This window comes from Scyliorhinus canicula, chromosome 21 (genome assembly GCF_902713615.1).
Source record: "Scyliorhinus canicula chromosome 21, sScyCan1.1, whole genome shotgun sequence".
Taxonomy (NCBI): domain Eukaryota; kingdom Metazoa; phylum Chordata; class Chondrichthyes; order Carcharhiniformes; family Scyliorhinidae; genus Scyliorhinus; species Scyliorhinus canicula.
In genome coordinates, this window is record NC_052166.1 from 7,528,506 (window position 1) to 7,553,477 (window position 24,972).

General features: G+C 51.1%; 1 protein-coding gene across 2 annotated transcripts in view; it reads left to right on the forward strand.

Moving 5' to 3' along the window:
* The first annotated feature begins 7,669 nt into the window (after nt 1-7,669).
* Nucleotides 7,670-24,972, forward strand: part of LOC119955806 (metabotropic glutamate receptor 6-like) — a 104,868-nt gene continuing 87,565 nt past the window's right edge. Inside the window, exon 1 of one of the 2 annotated variants that reach the window (XM_038782396.1) lies at nt 7,670-7,950. The gene's annotated coding sequence lies outside the window, so the exon portion shown is untranslated. The remainder of the gene's footprint in view (nt 7,951-24,972) is intronic. The other variant, XM_038782395.1, reaches the window with a different exon arrangement.

A 24,972-nucleotide genomic window follows, 5' to 3' on the forward strand; every position in this document is an offset into this window, starting at 1 on the left:
GGGTTATTCGGGAGGCACAACAGAAATTCATCCCAAGGAGGAGGAAACATGCTAAGGGCAGGACAAGGCATCCATGGCTGACGAGGGATGTCAAGGAACATAAAGGCTAAAGAAATAGCATACAAAGTGGCGAGGATTAGTGGGAAACCAGAGGATTGGGAAATAATTTTAAAATGAGCACTGGACAACTAAAAAAAGCAATAAGGGGGGAGAAGATGACGTACGAGTGCAAGCTAGCTAGTAATATAAAGGAAGATAGGAAGAGATTCTTTCAATATATAAAAGGTAAGAGAGAGGCAAAAATAGACATTGGACCACTGGGAAATGTGGCTGGAGAAGTAATAATAGGAAACAAAGAAATGGCAGAGGAACTGAATAGTTACTTTGCATCAATCTTCATGGTGGAAGACACCAGTGAGATGCTAGAGCTCCAGGAGAACCAGGGGGCAGAGGTGAGAGTAGTGACCATTCCTAAGGAGAGGGTTCTGGGGAAACTGAAAGGTCTGAAGGTGGATAAATCACCTGGTCGACATCCCAAGGTTGCAGAAGAGATAGCTGAGGAGATTGTGGAGGCATTAGTGATGATCTTTCAGGAATCACTGGAGGCAGGAAGGTCCCAGAGGACTGGAAAGTGGCTAATGTAACACCACTGTTTAAGACGGGAATGAGGCAGAAGACGTTGGTTAGCCTGACTTCGGTCATTGGTAAGATTTTCGAGTCCATTATTAAAGGTGAGATCGCGGAGTACTTGGAAGTGCATGATAAAATAGGACTGAGTCAGCACGGCTTTGTCAAAGGGAGATCGTGTCTGACAAATCTGTTAGAGTTCTTTGAGGAGGTAACAAGGAAGTTAGACAAAGGAGAATCAGTGGATGTGATTTATTTAGATTTCCAGAAGGCCTTTGACAAGGTGCCGCATCGGAGACTGTTAAATAAGGCGCCGTTCTAACCTGCTCTGGGACCTCGGGGTGTAAGGGTCGGGTGGCGACCTGTGGTGGGGGGAGGGGGAGGAGGGTCCGATGCCGGTGGGGGGGCCTCCGATGTGGCCTGGCCCGCGATCTGGGCCATCCTCTCTGGCTGGGGGCCTCATTTCCGATGCGCCAGCTCCTGTAGCCTGGCACCATGTTTCGTCGGGGCCAACGTGTTGAAGGAGACCACTGCGCATGCGCAGATTGGTGCCGGTGCTACTGCGCATGTGCAGATTGGCGCCGGTGCCACTGCGCATGTGCAGATTGGCGCCGGTGCCACTGCGCATGCGCAGATTGGTGCCGGTGCCACTGCGCATGCGCAGATTGGCGCCGGTGCCACTGCGCATGTGCAGATTGGCGCCGGTGCCACTGCGCATGCGCAGATTGGTGCCGGTGCCACTGCGCATGCGCAGATAGGTGCCGGTGCTACTGCGCATGCGCAGATTGGTGCCGGTGCCACTGCGCATGCGCAGATTGGTGCCGGTGCTACTGCGCATGCGCAGATTGGTGCCGGTGCCACTGCGCATGTGCAGATTGGTGCCGGTGCCACTGCGCATGTGCAGATTGGTGCCGGTGCCACTGCGCATGTGCAGATTGGTGCCGGTGCCACTGCGCATGTGCAGATTGGCTCCGGTGCCACTGCGCATGCGCAGATTGGTGCCGGTGCCACTGCGCATGCGCAGATTGGTGCCGGTGCCACTGCGCATGCACAGATTGGCGCCGGTGCCACTGCGCATGCGTTGATCTCGTGGCACATGGTTCGTGCCGGGATCTGCAGCTAGAGCAGCGCGAACCGCTCCAGCGCCGTGCTGGCACACTATAGGGGCCAGAACTACACGTGGGAGCGGCCCATTCGCGCCGTCAGAAAACGCGACGGCGTTTACGACGGCGTGAACACTCTGCCGTGGGATTGGAGAATCCCCCCCACGGTTCACGATTCTCTTAAGGTTAATGTGCAGGTTCAATCGGCAGTTAAGAAGGCAAATGTAATGTTAGCATTCATGTCAAGAGGGCTAGAATACAAGACCAGGGATGTACTTCTGAGGCTGTACAAGGCTCTGCTCAGACCCCATTTGGAGTATTGTGAGCAGTTTTGGGCCCCGTATCTAAGGAAGGATGTGCTGACCTTGGAAAGGGTCCAGAGGAGGTTCACAAGAATGATCCCTGGAATGAAGAACTTGTTGTATGAGGAACGTTTGAGGAATCTGGGTCTGTACTCGTTGGAGTTTAGAGGGATGGGTTATGGGGTTATGGGGAGAAGGCAGGAGAATGGGGATGAGAAAAATATCAGCCATGATTGAATGACGGAGCAGACTTGATGGGCCGAGTGGCCTAATTCTGCACCTATGTCTTATGGTCTTATGGGGTCAGAGGCGCACCCGGGCCGGGGAGGGGGGGTTAGAGATACCAGCTGGGAGTCAGGGACACTCACTGGGGGTCAGGGGGACTCACTGGGGGTGACGGCCACTCACTGGGGGTCAGGGTCACTAACTGGGGGTCAGGAACACTCACTGGGGGTCAGGGTCACTAACTGGGGTGTCTGCGACACTCCCTGGGGGTCAGAGTCACTCACTGGGGGTCAGGGTCACTCACTGGGGCCAAGGACACTCACTGGGGGTCAGGGACATGCACTGGCGGGTCAGCTGTGGTCACTCAGGGCCACTTTGTGTTACTCTGAGAGCTGTGATCACTCTGGTGGAGTTAGGGTTCCAGTGGGTGTAGGGGTCACTCTGGGAGAAGTGCGGTCATTCAGGGTCCTTCTGGGAGAGTTGGAATAATGCTGGATTTGTCAAGGTCATGCTAGGAGAGTAGGGGTCACTCTGGGAGAGTCAGGGTCAATCTGGGAGATGTGTGGTCACTCAGGGTCAATCTGTGGAGTTGGAGCCACAATGGAAGAATTGGGGTCACTCTGGGAGCGTCAGGGTCACTCGGGGTCATGCTGGGGGAGGCGTGGTCACTTGGGGTCATGCTGGGGGAGGCGTGGTCACTCAGGGTCACGCTGGGGTAGGTGTGGTCACTCAGGTCATGCCGGGGGAGTCAGGGTCACTCGGGGTCACTCTGGGGGAGGCGTGGTCACTCGGGGTCACACTGGGGAAGCGTGGTCACTCAGGGTCACGCTGGGGGAGGCATGGTCACTCAGGGTCACGCTGGGGAAGCGTGGTCACTCGGGGTCACGCTGGGGGAGTCAGGGTCACTCGGGGTCACGCTAGGGGAGGCGTGGTCACTCGGGGTCACACTGGGGAAGCGTGGTCACTCAGGGTCATGCTGGGGGAGGCATGGTCACTTGGGGTCATGCTGGGGAAGCGTGGTCACTCGGGGTCACGCTGGGGGAGTCAGGGTCACTCAGGGTCACGCTGGGGGAGGCGTGGTCACTCGGGGTCATGCTGGGGGAGGCATGGTCACTCGGGGTCACGCTGGGGGAGTTGTGCTCACTCGGGGTCACGCTGGGGGAGTCAGGGTCACTCAGGGTCACGCTGGGGGAGGCGTGGTCACTCGGGGTCATGCTGGGGGAGTCAGGGTCACTCAGGGTCATGCTGGGGGAGGCGTGGTCACTTGGGGTCACGCTGTGGGAGTCATGTTCACTCGGGGTCACGCTGGGGGAGTCAGGGTCACTCAGGTTCACGCTGGGGGAGGCGTGGTCACTCGGGGTCACGCTGGGGGAGTTAGGGTCACTCGGGTCATGCCGGGTGAGTCAGGGTCACTCAGGGGCATGCTGGGGGAGGCATCGTCACTCAGGGTCACGCTGGGGGGCGTCAGGGTTACTCAGGGTCACACTGGGGGAGGCATGGCCACTCGGGGTCACGCTGGAGGAGGCGTGGCCACTCGGGGTCACTTGGAGTGTCAGGGTCATGCTGGGGAAGGCATGGTCACTCGGGGTCACTCAGGGAAAGTCAAGGTATTCTGGGAGAGTGGCAGTCACTCTGGGTCACTCTGGGAGAGTGGCGGTCACTCTGGGGCACTCAGAGCGCTCAGGTCACTCTGAGAGAGTGGCGGTCACTCTGGGAGAGTGTTGGTCACTCTGGGTCACTCTGGGAGAGTGGTGGTCACTCTGGGGCACTCAGAGCGCTCAGGTCACTCTGAGAGAGTGGCGGTCACTCTGGGTCACTCAGAGCGCTCTGGTCACTGGAAGAGTGGCAGTCACTCTGGGTCACACTGGGAGAGTGGCAGTCACTCTGGGTCACTCTGGGAGAGTGGCGGTCACTCTGGGAGAGTGACAGTCACTCTGGGTCACTCAGAGTGCTCTGGTCACTCTGGGAGAATGGCAGTCACTCTGGGTCACTCTGGGAGAGTGGCGGTCACTCTGGGAGAGTGGCAGTCACTCTGGGAGAGTGGCAGTCACTCTGGGTCACTCTGGGAGAGTGGAGGTCACTCTGGGTCACTCTGAGGTTGCTCTGGTCACTGGGAGAGTGGCGGTCACCCTGGGTCCCTCTGAGAGTGCTCTGGCCACTCTGAGAGTGCTCTAGTCACTCTGGGAGAGTGACAGTCACTCTGGGTCACTGAGAGTGCTCTTTTCACTCTGGGAGAGTGGTGGTCACTCTGGGTCACTGAGAGCGCTCTGGTCACTTTCGGAGAGTGACGGTCACTCTGGGTCACTCTGTGAGTGCTCTGTTCACTCTGGGAGAGTGGTGGTCACTCTGGGTCACTCTGAGAGCACTTTGGTCACTCTGGGAGACTGGAGGTCACTCTGGGTCACTGGGAGCACTCTGGGTCACTCTGGGGCACTCTGGGAGCACTCTGGGTCACTCTGGGTCACTCTCGGAGAGTGGCAGTCACTCTGGGTCACTCTGAGAGTACTCTGGCCACTGAGAGAGTGGCGGTAACTCTGGGTCACTCTGAGAGCGCTCTGGCCACTCTGAGAGTGCTCTAGTCACTCTGGGAGAGTGACAGTCACTCTGGGTCACTGAGAGTGCTCTTTTCACTCTGGGAGAGTGGTGGTCACTCTGGGTCACTCTGAGAGCGCTCTGGTCACTTTCGGAGAGTGACGGTCACTCTGGGTCACTCTGTGAGTGCTCTGTTCACTCTGGGAGAGTGGTGGTCACTCTGGGTCACCCTGAGAGCAGTCTGGTCACTCTGGGAGACTGGAGGTCACTCTGGGTCACTCTGGGAGCACTCTGGGTCACTCTCGGTCACTCTGGGAGCACTCTGGGTCACTCTGTGAGAGTGGCGGTCACTCTGGGTCACTCTGAGAGTGCTCTGGTCACTCTGGGAGAGTGGTGGTCACTCGGGGTCACTCTGAGAGCGCTCTGGTCACTCTCGGAGAGTGGCAGTCACTCTGGGTCACTCTGAGAGCACTCTGGCCACTGGGAGAGTGGCGGTAACTCTGGGTCACTCTGAGATCGCTCTGGTCACTCTGAGAGTGCTCTGGTCACTCTGGGAGAGTGGGGGTCACTCTGGGTCACTCTGAGAGTGCTCTGGTCACTCTGGGAATGTGACGGTCACTCTGGGTCACTCAGAGAGCGCTCTGGTCACTCTCGGAGAGTGGCAGTCACTCTGGGTCACTCTGAGAGCACTCTGGTCACTCTGGGAGAGTGGCAGTCACTCTGGGTCACTCTGAGAGTGCTCTGGTCACTCTGGGTCACTCTGAGAGCACTCTGGTCACTCTGGGAGAGTGGCAGTCACTCTGGGTCACTCTGAGAGTGCTCTGGTCACTCTGGGTCACTCAGAGAGCGCTCTGGTCACTCTCGGAGAGTGGCAGTCACTCTGGGTCACTCTGAGAGCACTCTGGTCACTCTGGGAGAGTGGCAGTCACTCTGGGTCACTCTGAGTGTTCTGGTCACTCTGAGAGTGCTCTGGTCACACTGGGAGAGTGGCGGTCACTCTGGGTCACTCTGAGAGTGCTCTGGTCACTCTGGGTCACTCTGAGAGTGCTCTGGTCACTGTGGCAGAACCGGGGTCACTCTGGGTCACTCTGAGAACGCTCTGGTCACTCTGGGTGACTCTGGGAATGTCACAGTCACTCTGGGTCACTCTGAGAGCGCTCTGGTCACTCTGGGTCACTCTGAGAGCGCTCTGGTCACTGTGGCAGAACCGGGGTCACTCTGGGTCACTCTGAGAACACTCTGGTCACTCTGGGTCACTCTGGGAATGTCACAGTCACTCTGGGTCACTCTGAGAGCGCTCTGGTCACTCTGGGTCACTCTGCGAGCGCTCTGGTCACTGTGGCAGAACCGGGGTCACTCTGGGTCACTCTGAGAGCGCTCTGGTCACTCTGGGTCACTCTGGGAATGTCACAGTCACTCTGGTATTCCCAGGCTCCCCGCCGTGCTCTCTAATTGGGAGCTGTCACTTTTTAGCTCTGTGTCTGTTCAAACCTGTGAAGACAGCAGCTGCCCTGGGCTGGTTGGAGTGAGGAGCTCGCTCAGTCGATCAGAATGACAGGAGCACAAGACACAGCTCCATTAGCAAGCAGCAGCCCCAGGGGCTCCGGAGGATACCCTTTCTTCCTGCTCCAGTCAGCTCCTGCCATTTCATTGTGGGACTGGTCTCTGGCACGTCAGCACTGGGGGGTTAGAGGAGAGCGTTAATCTACAACTGCAGCCCATTCCATCAGCACACTGACAAAGCTTTTAAAGGATTTAACACACTGAGTCTCTCTCTCTCTCTCTCTCTCTCTAACGTTCCATTCGCTCTCACGCTTGAAAGGAACTCGCCATCACGCTCCAGATATCTGCTCGACCAGCAACATCGCTTCTGAGGGAAAAAGTTTCGTTTCAACAATTATTTTCTCCATTGGAAAAGGAAAAGGATTCTCTCTTCCTCTCCCTCGTTCCCTTTCTAACTCACTTTCTCTGTCTCTTTTACTCTGTCCCTCTCTTTCTACCTGTCTCTCTCTCTCTCTCGCTTTCTCTCTCTCCCTGACCCTCATTCCCCCCCTCTCTGACTCTGTCTCTCCATCTCTCACTCCCTCTCTGACTCTTTCCCTCTCTCTCTGTCTCTCCCTCTCACTCCCTCTCTCTCTGTCTCTCTCTGACTCTCGTTCCCTCTCTCTCTGTCTCTCCTTCTCACCCTCTCTGTCTCTCTCTGACTCTCTCCATCCCTCCCTCTCGCTCACTCCCTCTCTCTCTGTCTCTCTCTCTCTCTCTCTCTCTCTCCGCCTCTCTATCTCTCACTCTCTCTCTCTCTCTTCGTCTCTCCCTCTCTCACTGCCTCTCTCTGACTTTCTCCATCCCTCTCTCGCTCACTCCCCCTCTCAGTCTCTCTCTCTCTCCCATTCTGATCCTTCAGTCAATTTCTATCTGTCACTCTATTTTTCCACATCTTCCTCTCTCAACTCCAACTCATTCTTCCTGTCTGCCTGACTCTCATTCTGTCAACAGTCCATCTTTCACTCCCTCTCTGTCACCCGCTCTGTTTCTTTCTTTCTCTCTCTGCCTCCCTTCTTCTCCACCTCTGTCTCCTCTTTCTCTCTTTCCATCCCTTTCCCTCTCACCCTCTCTCTCCCTTTCTCCTCCTCTCCCTCCCTCTCACTCTATCTTGCTCCTCTCTCCCACTCTCTCACTCGTTCCCTGGCTCTCTCCCTCTCTCCACTTTCCCGCTCTCTCTCCCCCTCCCTTTCCCTCTCTCTCTCTCCCTCCCTCGCTCCCATTTTCTCAATCTCTCTCACTCTCCCGCTCTTCCCACTCGCTCCCTCTCCTTCTTTCCCCCTCTCTCTCTCTCGCTCCTCTTTGTCGACCTCTCACTCTCCTTCCTTTCCATCTCTTTCTCTCCCTCTCTCCCAATCTCTCTTTCTCCCTCCCTCCCTCCCTCCCTCGATATCTCTGTCTTTCCCCAGGCCACCTGTCAGTATTCTCCGGGATTCTCCGTGCCCTGCCCCCCTGGCCACCTTCCCGGATGGGAATTGCTGGGATCGGCGTTGATTTAAACTGCCCCCTTCCTGGAGAGTAGACTTCAGGAGCCAGCGGCTCGGAGTGACCGACCCGGCGGAGCAGGATCCTGCTGTGTCTGAGGACCAGCACTCTCGCCATCCGACGCCGTTCCCCGCGTGAGTGGCCGCCATTTTAAGCTTTCGTCAATGCAGTTGCGACGGCCGGACAGTTTTGCGTTTTGTCGGCGGATGTCGGTTCGAAGCCACTGGGAACCGCCCTCTCGCCCAAAGAAACCCCAACTTTCAGCCGGGATCTGGGAACGTTCCCGGGGCACGGAAACTGGGGAGAGAACCCCCCCCCCCCCCCCCCCCCCTCCTCCGCACCCCACTCTCCGCGGGTCTCCCCAGCGAGAGGCTGGTGAAATTAATATCCTTTTATAACTGATTTGTTTGATGGGGAATCTAAATAGACTCAGCCGGTTCCAAGCCGGAGTTTCCCTCATCCCGGGATTCCCCCCCCCCCCCCCCCCCGCCCCCCCTCCTCGGCTCAGCGCGCGGATGGCAGGAATCACGATGGGTCTCCAGCTATGGGGAGCAGATGGAGCCACCCGGCAGGGGTGGGGTGGGTTGGGAGGGCCTGGAGGTCAATGGGGCCTAGGTGGTCAGGGACAGGGGAGGAGCCTGGCCACTGTGGCAAGACCAGGATGGCACTGTCGAGGGGCGCAGCTTGGAGAAGGGGGAGCCATGAAGGGGGTTTGGGTTGGCGGGGGGGGGGGGGGGGGGGAGAATGAAGGGGGTGGCATTTGGTGACCCCAGAGTGGGATATCACTCACTGGGGAGTGGTGTGGGGGGGGGGGGGGGTCCCGGCAGGTCTCCCGGACGAGTGCCGATGCCTGAACCAGAATTCACATTGACAGCGGAAGAAGCAGCGAACACGGTGATACATCCCTTCTCTGTGAAACACTCTGCTGGGGGGGCTGGAGCATCTCCCCGAGTGTGTGTGTATGTGAGTGAGTGTGTGTGTGACTGTGTGTGACTGTGTGTACGTGTGAGTGTGGCTGTGTGAGTGTGTGTGTGAGTGTGTGTATGTGTGAGTATGGCTGTGTGAGTGTGTGTGTGAATGTGTGTGAGTGTGACTGTGTGAGTGTGTGTGTGAGTGTGTGTATGTGTGAGTGTGGCTGTGTGAGTGTGTGTGTGAGTGTGTGTGAATGTGTGTATGCGTGAGTGTGTGTGCGCGTGCGAGTGTGCGTGAGCATGTATGAGTGTGTGTGTGTGTGAGTGTGGCTGTGTGAGTGTGTGTGTGACTGTGTGTGAGTGTGACTGTGTGTACGTGTGAGTGTGGCTGTGTGAGTGTGTGTGAATGTGTGTATGCGTGAGTGTGTGTGCGCGCGTGAGTGTGCGTGAGCATGTATGAGTGTGTGTGTGTGTGGGGCTGAGTGTGTGTGTGTGTGGGGCTGAGTGTGTGGGGCTGAGTGTGTGTGTGTGTGTGTGGGGCTGAGTGTGTGTGTGTGTGTGGGGCTGAGTGTGTGTGTGTGTGGGGCTGAGTGTGTGGGGCTGAGTGTGTGTGTGTGTGGGGCTGTGTGTGTGTGTGTGTGTGAGTGTGTGTGGGGCTGAGTGTGTGTGAGCATCTGTGTGTGTCTGTGAGTGTGTGTGCGTGTGTATATGCGTGATTCTGTGCATCTGTGTGTGTGTTGTAAGTGTGTGTGAGTGTGTGTGAGTTTATATGTGTGTGTGTGTGGGTTTGTGAGTGTGTGTGTGAATGAGAGTGTGTGTATGCGTGTGTGTGTGTGTGTGTGAATGAGAGTGTGTGTCGGTGTGTGAGTGTGTGTGTGTGTGTGAATGAGAGTGTGTGTCTGTGAGTGTGTGCGTGTGTATATGCGTGATTCTGTGCCTCTGTGTGTGTTGTAAGTGTGTGTGAGTGTGTGTGAGTTTATATGTGTGTGTGAGTGTGTGTGTGTGCGTGTGTGTGCGTGTGAATGAGAAAACAAAGAACAAAGAAAAATTACAGCACAGGAACAGGCCCTTCGGCCCTCCCAGCCTGCGCAGATCCAGATCCTTTATCTAAATCTGTCGCCTATTTTCTAAGGATCTGTATCCCTCTGCTCCCTGCCCATTCATGTATCTGTCCAGATACATCTTAAATGATGCTATCGTACCCGCCTCTACCACCTCCGCCGCAATGCGTTCCAGGCACCCACCACCCTCTGCGTAAAGAACTTTCCACACACATCTCCCTTAAACTTTCCCCCTCTCACCTTGAAATCGTGACCCCTTGTAATTGACACCCCCACTCTGGGAAAAAGCTTGTTGCTATCCACCCTGTCCGTACCTCTCATAATTTTGTAGACCTCAATCAGGTCCCCCCTCAACCTCCGTCTTTCCAATGAAAACAATCCTAATCTACTCAACCTTTCTTCATAGCTAGCCCCCTCCATACCAGGCAACATCCTGGTGAACCTCCTCTGCACCCTCTCCAAGGCATCCACATCCCTCTGGTAATGTGGCGACCAGAACTGCACGCAGTATTCCAAATGTGGCCGAACCAAAGTCTTATACAACTGTAACATGACCTGCCAACTCTTGTACTCTATACCCCGTCCGATGAAGGCAAGCATGCTGTATGCCTTCTTGACCACTCTATCAACCTGCGTTGCCACCTTCAGGGTACAATGGTCCTGAACTCCCAGATCTCTCTGTACATCAATTTTCCACAGGACCCTTCCATTGACCCTATAGTCCGCTCTTGAATTTGATCTTCCAAAATGCATCACCTCACATTTGCCTGGATTGAACTCCATCTGCCTATATTCTACTGTATTCTCTGACAGTCCCCTTCACTATCTGCTACTCCACCAATCTTAGTGTCACCTGCAAATTTGCTAATCAGACCACCTATACCTTCCTCCAGATCATTTATGTATATCACAAACAACAGTGGTCCCAGCACGGATCCCTGTGGAACATCACTGGTCACGGTTCTCCATTTTGAGAAACTCCCTTCCACCACTACTCTCTGTCTCCTGTTGCCCAGCCAGTTCTTTATCCATCTAGCTAGTACACCCTGGACCCCATGACACTTCACTTTCTCCATCACCCTACCATGGGGAACCTTATCAAATGCCTTACTGAAGTCCATGTATATGACATCTACAGCCCTTCCCTCATCAATCAATTTTGTCACTTCCTCAAATAATTCTACTAAGTTGGAAAGACATGACCTTCCCTGCACAAAACCACGTTGCCTATCACCGATAAGCCCATTTTCTTCCAAATGGGAATAGATCCTATCCCTCAGTATCTTCTCCAGCAGCTTCCCTACCACTGATGTCAGGCTCACCGGTCTATAATTACCTGGATTATCCCTGCTACCCTTCTTAAACAAGGGGACATTAGCAATTCTCCAGTCCTCCGGTACCTCACCAGTGTTCAAGGATGCTGCAAAGATGTCTGTTAAGGCCCCAGCTATTTCCTCTCTCACTTCCCTCAGTAACCTGGGATAGGTCCCATCCGGACCTGGGGACTTGTCCACATTAATGCCTTTTAGAATACCCAACACATCCTCCCTCCTTATCCCGACTTGACCGAGAGTAATCAAACATCTATCCCTCACCTCAACATCCGTCATGTCCCTCTCCTCGGTCAATACTGATGCAAAATACTCATTAAGAACCTCACCCGTTTCCTCTGACTCTACGCATAACTTTCCTCCTTTGTCCTTGAGTGGGCCAACCCTTTCTCTAGTTACCCTCTTGCTTCTTATATATGAATAAAAGGCTTTGGGATTTTCCTTAACACTGTTTGCTAAAGATATTTCATGACCCCTTTTAGCACTCTGGATTCCTCGTTTCAGATCGGTCCTACATTCCCGATATTTTTCCAAACCTTTCTTCAGTCGCCTAGACCTTATGTATGCTTCCTTTTTCCTCTTAGCTAGACTCACAATTTCACCTGTCATCCATGGTTCCCTAATATTGCCATTTCTATCCCTCATGTCTGTCCTGCACTCTCTTTAAAAGCCTCCCACATATCAAATGTGGATTTACCTTCAAACAGCTGCTCCCAATCCACATTCCGCTCGCTCCTGCTGAATTTTGGTATAGTTGGCCTTCCCCCAATTTAGAACATAGAACATTACAGCACAGTACGGGCCCTTCGGCCCTCGATGTTGCGCCGACCTGTGAAACCCCTCTAAAGCCATCTACACTATTCCCTTATCATCCATATGTCTATCCAATGACCATTTGAATGCCCTTAATGTTGGCCAGTCCACTACTGTTGCAGGCAGGGCATTCCACGCCCTTACTACTCTCTGAGTAAAGAACCTACCTCTGACATCTGTCCTATATCTATCTCCCCTCAATTTAAAGCTATGTCCCCTCCTGCCAGACATCACCATCCGAGGAAAAAGGCTCTCACTGTCCACCCTATCTAATCCTCTGATCATCTTGTATGCCTCAATTAAGTCACCTCTTAACCTTCTTCTCTCTAACAAAAACAGCCTCAAGTCCCTCAGCCTTTCCTCATAAGATCTTCCCTCCATACCAGGCAACATTCTGGTAAATCTCCTCTGAACCCTTTCCAATGCTTCCACATCCTTCCTATAATGCGGCAACCAGAACTGCACGCAATACTCCAAATGCGGCCGCACCAGAGTTTTGTACAGCTGCAACATGACCTCATGGCTCCGAAACTCAATCCCTCTACCAATAAAAGCTAACACACCGTATGTTTTCTTAACAACACTCTCAACCTGAGTGGCAACTTTCAGGGATCTATGTACATGGACTCCGAGGTCTCTCTGCTCATCCACACTACCAAGAATATTACCATTAGCCCATTACTCTGTCTTCCCCAATCCATTACAAGGGGACATAAATTTAAGGTAAATGGTGGAAGATATAGGGGGGATGTCAGAGGTAGGTTCTTTACCCAGAGAGTAGTGGGGGCATGGAATGCACTGCCTGTGGAAGTAGTTGAGTCGGAAACATTAAGGACCTTCAAGCGGCTATTGGATAGGTACATGGATTATGGTAGAACAATGGAGTGTAGATTAATTTGTTCTTAAGGGCAGCACGGTAGCATTGTGGATAGCACAATTGCTTCACAGCTCCAGGGTCCCAGGTTCGATTCCGGCTTGGGTCACTGTCTGTGCGGGGTCTGCACATCCTCCCCATGCGTGGGTTTCCTCCGGGTGCTCCGGTTTCCTCCCACAGTCCAACGATGTGCAAGTTGGGTGGATTGGCCATGATAAATTGCCCTTAGTGTCCAAAATTCTATGATAATCTATGGTTAACCTGGGACAAAACTTCAGCACTACATCGTGGGCCGAAGGGCCTGTTCTGTGTTGTATTTCTCTATGTTCCTGGTAGTCCTTCCAAAATGAATCACCTCACACTTTCCTCCATTAAACTCCATTTGCCACCTCTCAGCCCATCTCTGTAACTTGCAACATCCTTCTGCACTGTCCACAACTCCACCGACTTTAGTGTCACCCATCCTTCTACGCCCTCCTCCAGGTCATTTATAAAAATGACAAACAGCAGTGGCCCCAAAACAGATCCTTGTGGTACACCACTACTAACTGAACTCCAGGCTGAACATTTCCCATCAACCACCACCCTTTGTCTTCTTCCAGCTAGCCAATTTCTGATCCAAACTGCTAAATCACCCTGAATCCCATACCTCTGTATTTTCTGCAATAGCCTCCCATGGGGAACCTTATCAAACACTTCACTGAAATCCATATGCACCACATCAACTGCTTTACCCTCGTCCACCTGTTTGGTCACCTTCTCAAAGAACTCAATACGGTTTGTGAGGCACGACTTCCCACTACTGTCCTTAACTGGCCCTACTTTTACCCTAGTCATTCTTTTATTCCTGACATATCTATAGAAAGCTTTAGGGTTATCCTTTATCCTACCTGCCAAAGACTTCTCATGTCCCCTCCTGGCCCTTCTTAGCCCTTGCTTTAGGTCCTTCCTAGCTAACTTGTAACTCTCAAGCGCCCTAACTGAACCTTCACGTCTCATCTTTACATAAGCCTCCTTCTTCCTCTTGACAAGTGATTCAACTACTTTAGTAAACCACGGTTCCCTCGCTCGACCACTTCCTCCCTGCTGACAGGTACATACTTATCAAGGACACGCAGTAGCTGTTCCTTGAACATGCTCCACATTTCAATTGTGCCCATCCCCTGCAGTTTCCTTCCCCTTCCTATGCATCCTAAGTCTTGCCTCATCGCATCATAATTGCCTTTCTCCCAGCTATAACTCTTGCCCTGCGGTATATACCTATCCCTTTCCATCGCTAAAGTAAACGTAACCGAATTGTGGTCACTATCACCAAAGTGCTCACCTACCTCCAAATCTAACACCTGTCCTGGTTCATTACCCAGTACCAAATCCAATGTGGTCTCGCCTCTTGTTGGCCTATCTACATACTGCATCAGGAAATCCTCTTTCACACATTGGACAAAAACAGACCCATCTAAAGTACTCGAACTATAGCGTTTCCAGTCAATATTTGGAAAGTTAAAGTCCCCCGTAATAACTACCCTGTTACTTTTGCTCCTATCCTGAATCACCTTTGCAATCCTTTCCTCTATATCTCTGGAACTTTTCGGAGGCCTATAGAAAACTCCCAACAGGGTGACCTCTCCTTTCCTGTTTCTAACCTTAGCCCATACTACCTCAGTAGTCCTCATCAAACGCCCTTTCTGCCACCGTAATACTGTCCTTGACTAACAATGCCACCCCTCCCCCTCTCTTACCACCTTCCCTGAGCTTACTGAAATATCTAAACCCAAGCACCTGCAACAACCATTCCTGTCCCTGCTCTAGCCATGCCTCCGAAATGGCCACAACATCGAAGTCCCAGGTACCAACCCACCTTATTCCGGATGCTCCTGGTGTTGAAGTAGACATACTTTAAACCACCTTCCTTCCTGCCGGTACACTCCTGCAACCTTGAAACCTTACTCATGACCTCACTACTCTCAGCTCCTGTATACTGGAGCTACAATTCAGGTTCCCAACACAGGTGTAGACCATCCTGTTTGTAGAGGTCCCACCTACCCCAGAATGAGCCCCAATTACCAGGTATCTGAAACCCTCCCTCCTGCACCATCCCTGTCGCCACGTGTTCAACTGCTCTCTCCTTATTCCTCGACTCGCTAGCACGTGGCACGGGTAACAATCCAGAGATAATATCTCTGTTCTGGATCTAAGTTCTCACCCCAGCTCCCTGAATTCCTGCCTTACATCCCTATCCATTTTCCTACCTATGTCGTTGGTACCTAAGTGGACCACGGTTGGGGCTGCTCCCCTTCCCCCTTGAGGATCCTGAAAACATGATCCGAGACATCGCGGACCCTGGCACCTGGGAGGCAACACACCAACCGCGTGTCTCTCTCGTTCCCACAGAATCTCCTATCTATCCCCCTAACTATGGAGTTTCCAAAGACGAATGCTCTACTCCTCTCCCCCCTTCCCTTCTGAGCAACAGGGACAGACTCTGTGCCAGAGACCTGTACCCCATGGCTTACCCCTGGTAAGTCCCCCCCCCCAACAGTATCCAAAGCGGTATACTTGTTACTAAGGGGAACGACCACAGGGGATCCCTGTACTGACTGCTTCCCCCCAGCCCCTCTCACCGTCACCCATCTATCTTTATTCTTCGGAGTAACTACATCCCTGAAGCTTCTATCTATGACCCCCTCTGCCTCCCGAATGATCTGAAGTTCATCCAACTCCAGCTCCAGTTCCCTAACGCGGTTTTTGAGGAACTGGAGATTGGTGCACTTCCCACAGATGAAATCAGCAGGGACACTGACGGCGTCCCTCACCTCAAACATTCTGCAGGAGGAGCATTGTACTACCTTCCCTGCCATCCTCTCTAGATACAAACAAGAAAAAGAAAGGAAGAGCTTACCTGATATTCACTCAACCCCTTAGGTTAGAGGAGGTGGAAGGGTGGGGGACACTACAAGGGTAGTGTCTCAGGTTTAGCAACTGCCCAACTTATATACAGGTACTAACAATGCCGTTTCTCCTGCAAGGTAAGTTTTTAAATAGGGAAACTTACCTACCCAACAGACCCCTGGCCACTGCTCCCGCCGAAAATCTGAAGCCACTCTTCCTTTAGGACCATTCTCGTCTTTGTCCATGAGTATTCTAAAACTTACGGAATTGTGATCACTATTCCTAAAGTAATCCCTGACTGAAACATCAACCACCTGGTCGGGATCATTCCCCAACACCAGGTCCAGTATGGCCCCTTCCCGAGTTTGACTATTTACATACTGCTCTAAAAAAACCCTCCTGGATGCTCCTTACAAATTCTGCTTCAGCTAGACCTCTGACACTAAGTGCATCCCAGTCAATGTTGGGAAAATTAAAATCTCCTATCACCGCCTCCCTGTTTCTCCTACATCTTTCCATAATCTGTTTCCATATTTGCACCTCTATCTCACACTCACGGTTGGGAGGTCTGTAATACAGCCCCAACATTGTTACCGCACCCTTCCTATTTCTGAGCTCTGCCCATATCGCCTCACTGCTCGAGTCCTCCATAGTGCCCTCCTCCAGCACAGCTGTGATATCCTCTCTGACAGTAATGCAACTCCTCCACCCCTTTTACCTCCCTCTCTATCCTGCCAGAAGCATCGATATCCTGGGATATTTAGTTGCCAATCATGCCCTTCCCTCAATCAAGTCTCAGTAATAGCAATACTAATCTAAGCCCTAAGTTCATCAGCCTTACCTACTACACTTCTTGCATTAAAACAAATGCACCTCAGACCACCGGTCCCTTTGAGTTTATCATCTGCTCCTTGCCTACTCTTCCCCTTAGCCACGCTGACTTCATGATCTAGTTCCTTACAGACTTTAGTTACTACCTCCTTACTGTCCACTAACCTCCTCATTTGGGTCCCATCCCCCTGCCACATTAGTTTAAATCCTCCCCAACAGCGTTAGCAAAGGCACCCCCAAGGACATTGATTCCAGTCCGGCCTTGGTGTAGACCCAGGTGTTGTCCCACCTCCCCCAGAGCCGGACCCAATGTCCCAAAAATCTGAACCCCTCCCTCCTCCACCATCTCTCAATGCTCGCATTCATCCTGCCTATTCTTTCATTTCTACTCTGACTACCACGTGGCACTGGTAGCAATCCTGAGATTACTACCTCTGAGGTAACTTGGCTCCCAACTCCCTAAATTCTGCTTCTCAGACCTCATCCCGTTTTTTACCTGTATCATTGGTGCCTACATGCACCATGACAACTGGCTGTTCATCCTCCCTTTCAGAATGATCTGCAGCCGATCTGAGACATCCCTGACCCGTGCACCTGGGAGGCAACTTACCAGTCGGGAGTCTAGTTTTTGACCACAGACCCGCCTATCTACTCCCCTTACAATTTAATCCCCTATGATTATAGAACAGTACAGCACAGAACAGGCCTTTCAGCCCTCAATGTTGAGGGCTGAGCCATGATCACCCTACTCAAACCCACGTATCCACCCTATACCCGTAACCCAACAACCCCCCCCTTAACCTTACTTTTATTAGGACACTACGGGCAATTTAGCATGGCCAATCCACCTAACCCACACATCTTTGGACTGTGGGAGGAAACCGGAGCACCCGGAGGAAACCCACGCACACACGGGAAGGACGTGCAGACTCCGCACAGACAGTGACCCAGCCGGGAATCGAACCTGGGACCCTGGAGCTGTGAAGCATTTATGCTAACCACCATGCTACCCTGCTGCCCCAAGGGAGATGTGTGTGGAAAGTTTGTTATAGCCAATTATACCCAATTATAGCCCTTCCACTCTTTTTCCCGCCCTTCCGTACAGCAGAGCCAGCCACGGTGCCATGAGCCTGGATACTGCTGCATTGGAGAAAGTGTGTGCGTGAGTGTGTGTGTGTATCTGTGGCTGAATGTGTGTGTGCATGAGTGTGTGTATGAGTGTGTGTGTGTGTGTCTGTGAGCATGTGTCTGTGTGTGAATGTGAATGTGTGCGTGAGTGTGTGTGTGTGAGTCTATGTGCGCGTGACTGTGTGTGTGTGTGTGAGACTGAGTGTGTGTGTGTGTGAGTCAGTGAGTGTGGATGAGTCAGTGAGTGAGCACCTTGGTGAGTGTGAGTTTGTGAATGTGTGTGTGTGTGAGTGGGTGAGTGATTGACTTTGAGTGAGTGTGAGAGTGTATGTGAGTATGTGTGTAAATGTGAGTGTGTATTTGTGTATTCATATGTGAGTGTGTGGGAGTGTGTGTGATTGAGGGAGTGTGTGAGTGAGATTGTATGAGTGTGTGTGTGAGAGTGTATGCGAGTGTGTGTGTAAGTGTGTGTTTCTGTGTGTGTATTTGAGTGAGTGACTGTTTGAGTGTGTGTATGTGAGTGAGTGTGTGTGAGTAAGTGTGTAAGTGAGTGCGTGAGTCAGTGTGTCTGAGTGAGTGAGTGTGTGAGTGAGTGTGCCTGAGTGAGTGTGTGTGTGTGTTTGTGTGTGAGTGAGAGGGTTTGTTTGAGTGTGTGTGAACAAAGAACAAAGAAAATTACAGCACAGGAACAGGCCCTTCGGCCCTCCCAGGCTGCACCGATCCAGATCCTTTATCTAAACCTGTCTCCTATTTTCCAAGGTCTACTTCCCTCTGTTGCCGCCCGTTCAGATACCTGTCTAGATGCCTCTTAAATGATGCTATTGTGCCCGCCTCTACCACCTCCGCTGGTAAAGCGTTCCAGGCACCCACCACCCTCTGTGTAAAAAACATTCCACACACATCTCCCTTAAACTTTCCCCCTCTCACCTTAAAATCGTGACCCCTTGTAACTGACACACCCACTCTTGGAAAAAGCTTGTTGCTATCCACCCTGTCCATACCTCTCATAATTTTGTAGACCTCAATCAGGTCCCCCCTCAACCTCCGTCCTTCCAATGAAAACAATCCTAATCTACTCAACCTTTCTTCCTAGCTAGCACCCTCCATACCAGGCAACATCCTGGTGAACCTCCTCTGCACCCTCTCTAAAGCATCCACATCCTTCTGGTAATGTGACGACCAGAACTGCACGCAGTATTCCAAATGTGGCCTAACCAAAGTCCTATACAACGGTGGAGTTGTAGACAGTGCAGAAGGATGTTGCAGGTTACAGAGGGACATAGATAAGCTGCAGAGCTGGGCTGAGAGGTGGCAAATGGAGTTTAATGTGGAGAAGTGTGAGGTGATTCACTTTGGAAAGAATAACAGGAATGCGGAATATTTGGCTAATGGTAAAATTCTTGGTAGTGTGGATGAGCAGAGGGATCTCGGTGTCCATGTACATAGATCCCTGAAAGTTACCACCCAGGTTGATAGGGTTGTGAAGAAGGCCTATGGTGTGTTGGCCTTTATTGGTAGAGGGTTTGAGTTCCGGAGCCATGAGGTCATGTTGCAGTTGTACAAAACTCTAGTACGGCCGCATTTGGAGTATTGCGTACAGTTCTGGTCGCCTCATTATAGGAAGGACATGGAAGCTTTAGAACGGGTGCAGAGGAGATTTACCAGGATGTTGCCTGGTATGGAGGGAAAATCTTATGAGGAAAAGCTAATGGACCTGAGGTTGTTTTCGTTAGAGAGAAGAAGGTTAAGAGGTGACTTAATAGAGGCATACAAAATGATCAGAGGGTTAGATAGGGTGGATAGCGAGAGCCTTCTCCCGCAGATGGAGGTGGCTAGCACGAGGGGACATAGCCTTAAATTGAGGGGTAATAGATATAGGACAGTGGTCAGAGGTGGGTTTTTTACGCAAAGAGTGGTGAGGCCGTGGAATGCCCTACCTGCAACAGTAGTGAACTCGCCAACATTGAGGGCATTTAAAAGTTTATTGGATAAGCATATGGATGATAAGGGCATAGTGTAGGTTAGATGGCCTTTAGTTTTTTTCCATGTCGGTGCAACATCGAGGGCCGAAGGGCCTGTACTGCGCTGTGTTGTTCTATGTTCTATGTTCTAACTGTAACATGACCTGCCTACACTTGTACTCAATACCCCGTCCGATGAAGGCAAGCATGCTGTATGCCTTCTTGACCACTCTATCAACCTGCGTTGCCACATTCAGGGTACAATGGACCTGAACTCCCAGATCTCTCTGCACATCAATTTTCCACAGGACCCTTCCATTGACCCTATAGTCCGCTCTTGAATTTGATCTTCCAAAATGCATCACTTCACATTTGCCTGGATTGAACTCCATCTGCCATTTCTCTGCCCAACTCTCCAATCTATCTATATTTTGTTGTATTCTCTGACAGTCGTCCTCGCTATCTGCAACTCCACCAATCTTAGTATCATCTGCAAACTTGCTAATCAGACCACCTATACCTTCCTCCAGGTCATTTATGTAAATCACAAACAAGTGGTCCGAGCACGGATCCCTGTGGAACACCACTAGTCACCCTTCTCCATTTTGAGACACTCCCTTCCACCACTACTCTCTGTCTCCTGTTGCCCAGCCAGTTCTTTATCCATCTAGCTAGTACACCCTGAACCCCATACGACTTCACTTTTGCCATCAACCTGCCATGGGAAACCTTATCAAACGCCTTACTGAAGTCCATGTATATGACATCTACAGCCCTTCCCTCATCAATTAACTTTGTCACTTCCTCAAAGAATTCTATTAGGTTTGTAAGACATGACCTTCCTTGCACAAAACCATGCTGCCTATCACTGATAAGTCTATTTTCTTCCAGATGTTAATAGATCCTATCCCTCAGTATCTTCTCCAACAGTTTGCCTACCACTGACGTCAAGCTCACAGGTCTATAATTCCCTGGATTTTCCCTGCTACCCTTCTTAAACAAAGGGACAACATTAGCAATTCTCCAGTCCTCCGGGACCTCACCCATGCTCAAGGATGCTGCAAAGATATCTGTTAAGGCCCCATCTATTTCGACCCTTGCTTCCCTCAGTAACCTGGGATAGATCCCATCCGGTCCTGGGGACTTGTCCACCTTAATGTCTTTTAGAATACCCAAAACCTCCCCTTTCCGTATGACAACTTGACCTAGAGTATTTAAACATCCATCCCTAGCCTCAACATCCGTCTTGTCCCTCTCCTTTGTGAATACCGATGCAAAGTACTCATTAAGAATCTCACCCATTTCCTCTGAGTCCACGCATAAATTCCCTCTTTTGTCTTTGAGTGGGCCAATCATTTCTTTAGTTCCCCTCTTGCTCCTTCCATACGAATAAAAAGCTTTGGAATTTTCCTTAACCCTGTTAGCCAAAGATATTTCATGACCGTGCATACGGGCAGCATGGTAGCATGGTGGTTAGCATAAATGCTTCACAGCTCCAGGGTCCCAGGTTCGATTCCCGGCTGGGTCACTGTCTGTGTGGAGTCTGCACGTCCTCCCCGTGTGCGCGTGGGTTTCCTCCGGGTGCTCCGGTTTCCTCCCACAGTCCAAAGATGTGCGGGTTAGGTGGATTGGCCATGCTAAATTGCCCGTAGTGTCCTAAAAAAAAGTAAGGTTGGGGGGGGGGTTGTTGGGTTACGGGTATAGGGTGGATATGTGGGTTTGAGTAGGGTGATCATTGCTCGGCACAACATCGAGGGCCGAAGGGCCTGTACTGTTCTATGACCCCTTTTAGCCCTCTTTATTGCGCGTTTGAGATTCGTCCTACTTTCCCGATATTCCTCCAAAGCTTCATCAGTTTTGAGTCGCCTCGATCTTACATATGCTTCCTTTCTCATCTTAGCTAGTCTCACAATTTCACCCGTCATCCATGGTTCCCTAATCTTGGCATTTCTATCTTTCATTTTCACAGGGACATGTCTGTCCTGCACTCTAATCAACCTTTCCTTAAAATACTCCCACATTTCAAATGTGGATTTACCCTTAAACAGCTGCTCCCAATCCACATTCCCTAGCTCCTGCCGAATTTTGTTATACTCTGCCTTTCCCCAATTTAGTACTCTTCCTTTCGGACCACTCTTCCCACTGATCGCTATTCCCAAAGTAACCACCGACTGAAACATCAACCACCTGGCCGGGATCATTCCCCAATACCAGGTCCAGTATGGCCCCTTCCCGAGTTGGACTATTTACATACTGCTCTAAAAAACTCTCCTGGATGCTCCTTACAAACTCTGCTCCATCTACGCCTCCAACACTACACGAATCCCATTCAATGTTGGGGAAGTTAAAATCTCCCATCACAACCACCCTATTGCTCCTACATTTTTCGATAATCTGTCTGCATATTTGTACCTCTACTTCATGCTCGCTTTTGGGAGGCCTGTAGTAAGTCCCAACAATGTTACTGCACCCTTCCTATTTCTTAGCTCCACCCATATTGCCTCAGTGCTCGAATCCTCCATCGTGCACTCCTTAATCACAGCTGTGATATCATCTCTGATGAGTAATGCAACTCCTCCACCCCTTCTACCTCCCTCTCTATCCCTCCTGAAGCATCTATACCCTGGGATATTCAGTTGCCAGTCCTGCCCTTCCCTCAACCAAGTCTCAGTAATACCAATAACATCATATTCCCAGGTACTGATCCAAGCCCTAAGTTCATCTGCCTTAACTGCTACACTTCTCGCATTAAAACAAATGCACCTCAGACCACCTGTCCCTTTGCATTCATCATCTCTTCCCTGTCTACTCTGCCCCTTAGTCACATGGGGTTTATTATCTCGTACTTTACTGGCTTTAGTTGCTGCTTCTTTACTGACCTCTAACTTCCTAATCTGGTTCCCATCCCCCTGCCACATTAGTTTAAAACCTCCCCAACAGTGTTAGCAAAAGCACCCCCTAGGACATTGGTTCCAGTCCTGCCCAGGTGTAGACCATCCGGTTTGTAATGGTACCACCGCCCCCAGAACCGGTTCCAATGTCCCAAAAATCTGAACCCCTCCCTCCTGCACCATCTCTCAAGCCACGTATTCATTCTGACTCTTCTTTCATTTCTACTGTGACTGTTCCGTGGCACTGGTAGCAATCCTGAGATTACTACCTTTGAGGTCCTACTTTTTAAGTGTGAGTGTGTGTGTTTGTGTGTGAGTGTCTGTGCATATGTGTGTGTGAGAGTATGTGTGTGTGTGTGTTTGTCTGTGAGTAAGTGTGTTTGTGCGAGTGTGTGTGGGTGAGTTAGTGTGTTTGTGTGTGTGAGTGAGTGTGTTTGAGTGAGTGAGTATGTGTGTGAGTGTGTGTGTGTGAGTATGTTTGAGTGAGTAAATGTGTGTGAGTGTGTGTTTGAGTGTGTGAGTGAGTGAGTGTGTGAGTGAGTGTATGAGTGAGTTAGTGTGTGAGTAAGTGTGTGTGTGTGAGTGAGCGTGAGTGACTGAGTGTGTGTTTGAGTGCATGAGTGAGGGTGTGAGTGAGTGAGTGAGTGAGTGTGTGAGTGTGTGTGTGACTGTGAGAGTGAGTGAGTGTGAGTGAGTGTTAGAGTGAGTGTGTATGTGTGAGTTAGTGTGTTTGTGTGTGTGTGCGTGTTTGAGTGTATGAGTAAGCGAGTGTGTTTGAGTAAGTGAGTGTGTGTCTGAGTGTGTGTGTGAGTGAGTGTGTTTGAGTGAGTGCATGTGTGTGTGTGAGTGAGAGTGTGAGTGAGTGAGTGAGTGTGTGAGTGAATGTGTGAGGGAGTGAGTCTGTGAGTAAGTGTGTGAATGAGTGTGTGTGAGAGTGAGTGTGTGAGTGAGTGTGTGAGTGTGTGTGTGTGTGAGTGAGTGTGTGCGTGAGTGAGTGTGAGTGTGTGAGTGAGTGCCTGTGTGTGTGTGTGAGAGGGAGTGAGTGTGTGTGAGTGTGTGCGAGTGTATGAGTGAGTGAGTTAGTGTGTGTGTGTTTGAGTGAGTGAGTGTGTGTGAGTGAGTATGTTTGAGTGAGTAAATGTGTGAGTGAGTGTGTGTTTGAGTGTGTGAGTGAGTGAGTGTGTGAGTGAGTGTATGAGTGAGTTAGTGTGTGAGTGAGTGTGAGTGAGTGTGTGTGAGTGAGTGTGTGTGAGTGTGTGTGAGTGAGTGAGCGTGAGTGACTGAGTGTTTGAGTGCATGAGTGAGTTAGTATGTGAGTGAGTGAGTGTGAGTGTGTGCGTGAATGAGTGTCTGAGTGAGTGTGTGAGTGTGGGTGTGACTGTGAGAGTGAGTGATTGTGAGTGAGTGTTAGAGTCAGTGTGTATGTTTGAGTGAGAGTGTAAGTGAGTGAGTGCGTGTGTGAGTGAGTGTGTGTGAGAGTGTATGCGAGTGTGTGTGTAAGTGTGTGTTTCTGTGTGTGTATTTGAGTGAGTGAGTGTGTTTGAGTGTGTGTATGTGAGTGAGTGTGTCTGAGTGAGTGAGTGTGCCTGAGTGAGTCAGTGTGTGTGTGAGTGTGTGTGTTTCTGTGTGAGTGTGTGTGAGTGAGTGTGTTTGTGTGAGTGTGTGAGTGAGTTAGTGTGTTTGTGCGTGTTTGAGTATGTGAGTGAGCGAGTGTGTTTGAGTGAGTGAGTGTGTGTGTGAGTGTGTGTGTGAGTGAGTGTGTTTGAGTGAGTGCATGTGTGTGTAAGTGTGTGTGTGAGTGAGTGTGTTTGAGTGAGTGCATGTGTGTGTGAGTGAGTGTATGAGTGAGTAAGTGTGTGTGAGTGAGTTTGTGCGTGAGTGAATGTGTGTGAGTGAGTGGGCGTATGTGAGTGAGTATGTGTGAGTGAGTGTGTGTGTGAGTGTGTGAGTGTGTGTGTGTGAGAGTGAGTGTGTGAGTGAGTGTCTGTGTGTGTGTAAGTGTGAGAGTGAGTGAGTGTATGTGTGAGTGTAAGAGTGAGTGAGTAAGTGTGTGTGTGAGTTTGTGCGTGAGTGAGTGTCTGTGAGTGAGTGGGTGTGTGTGAGTGAGTGTGTGTGTGAGTGAGTGTGTGTGAGAGTGTGTGTGTGTGAGTGTGAGTGAGTGAGTGTTAGAGTGATTTTGTGTGTGTGAGTGAGTCCGTAAGTGAGTGAGTGAGTGAGTGAGTGGGTGTTTGTGTGAGTGTGCGTGTGAATGTTTGAGTGTGTGAGTGAGTGAGTGTGTCTGAGTGAGTGTTGAGTGAGTGTGTGTGTGAGTGAGAGTAAGAGTGTGAGTGAGTATGTGAGCGAGTGTGCGCGTGTGTGAGTGTGAGTGAGTGAGTGTGTGAGTGAGTGTGTGAGTGTGAGTCTGAGTGGGTCTGAGTGTGTGAGTGAGTGAGTGTGTGTGTGAGTGTGTGTGAGAGTGAGAGTATG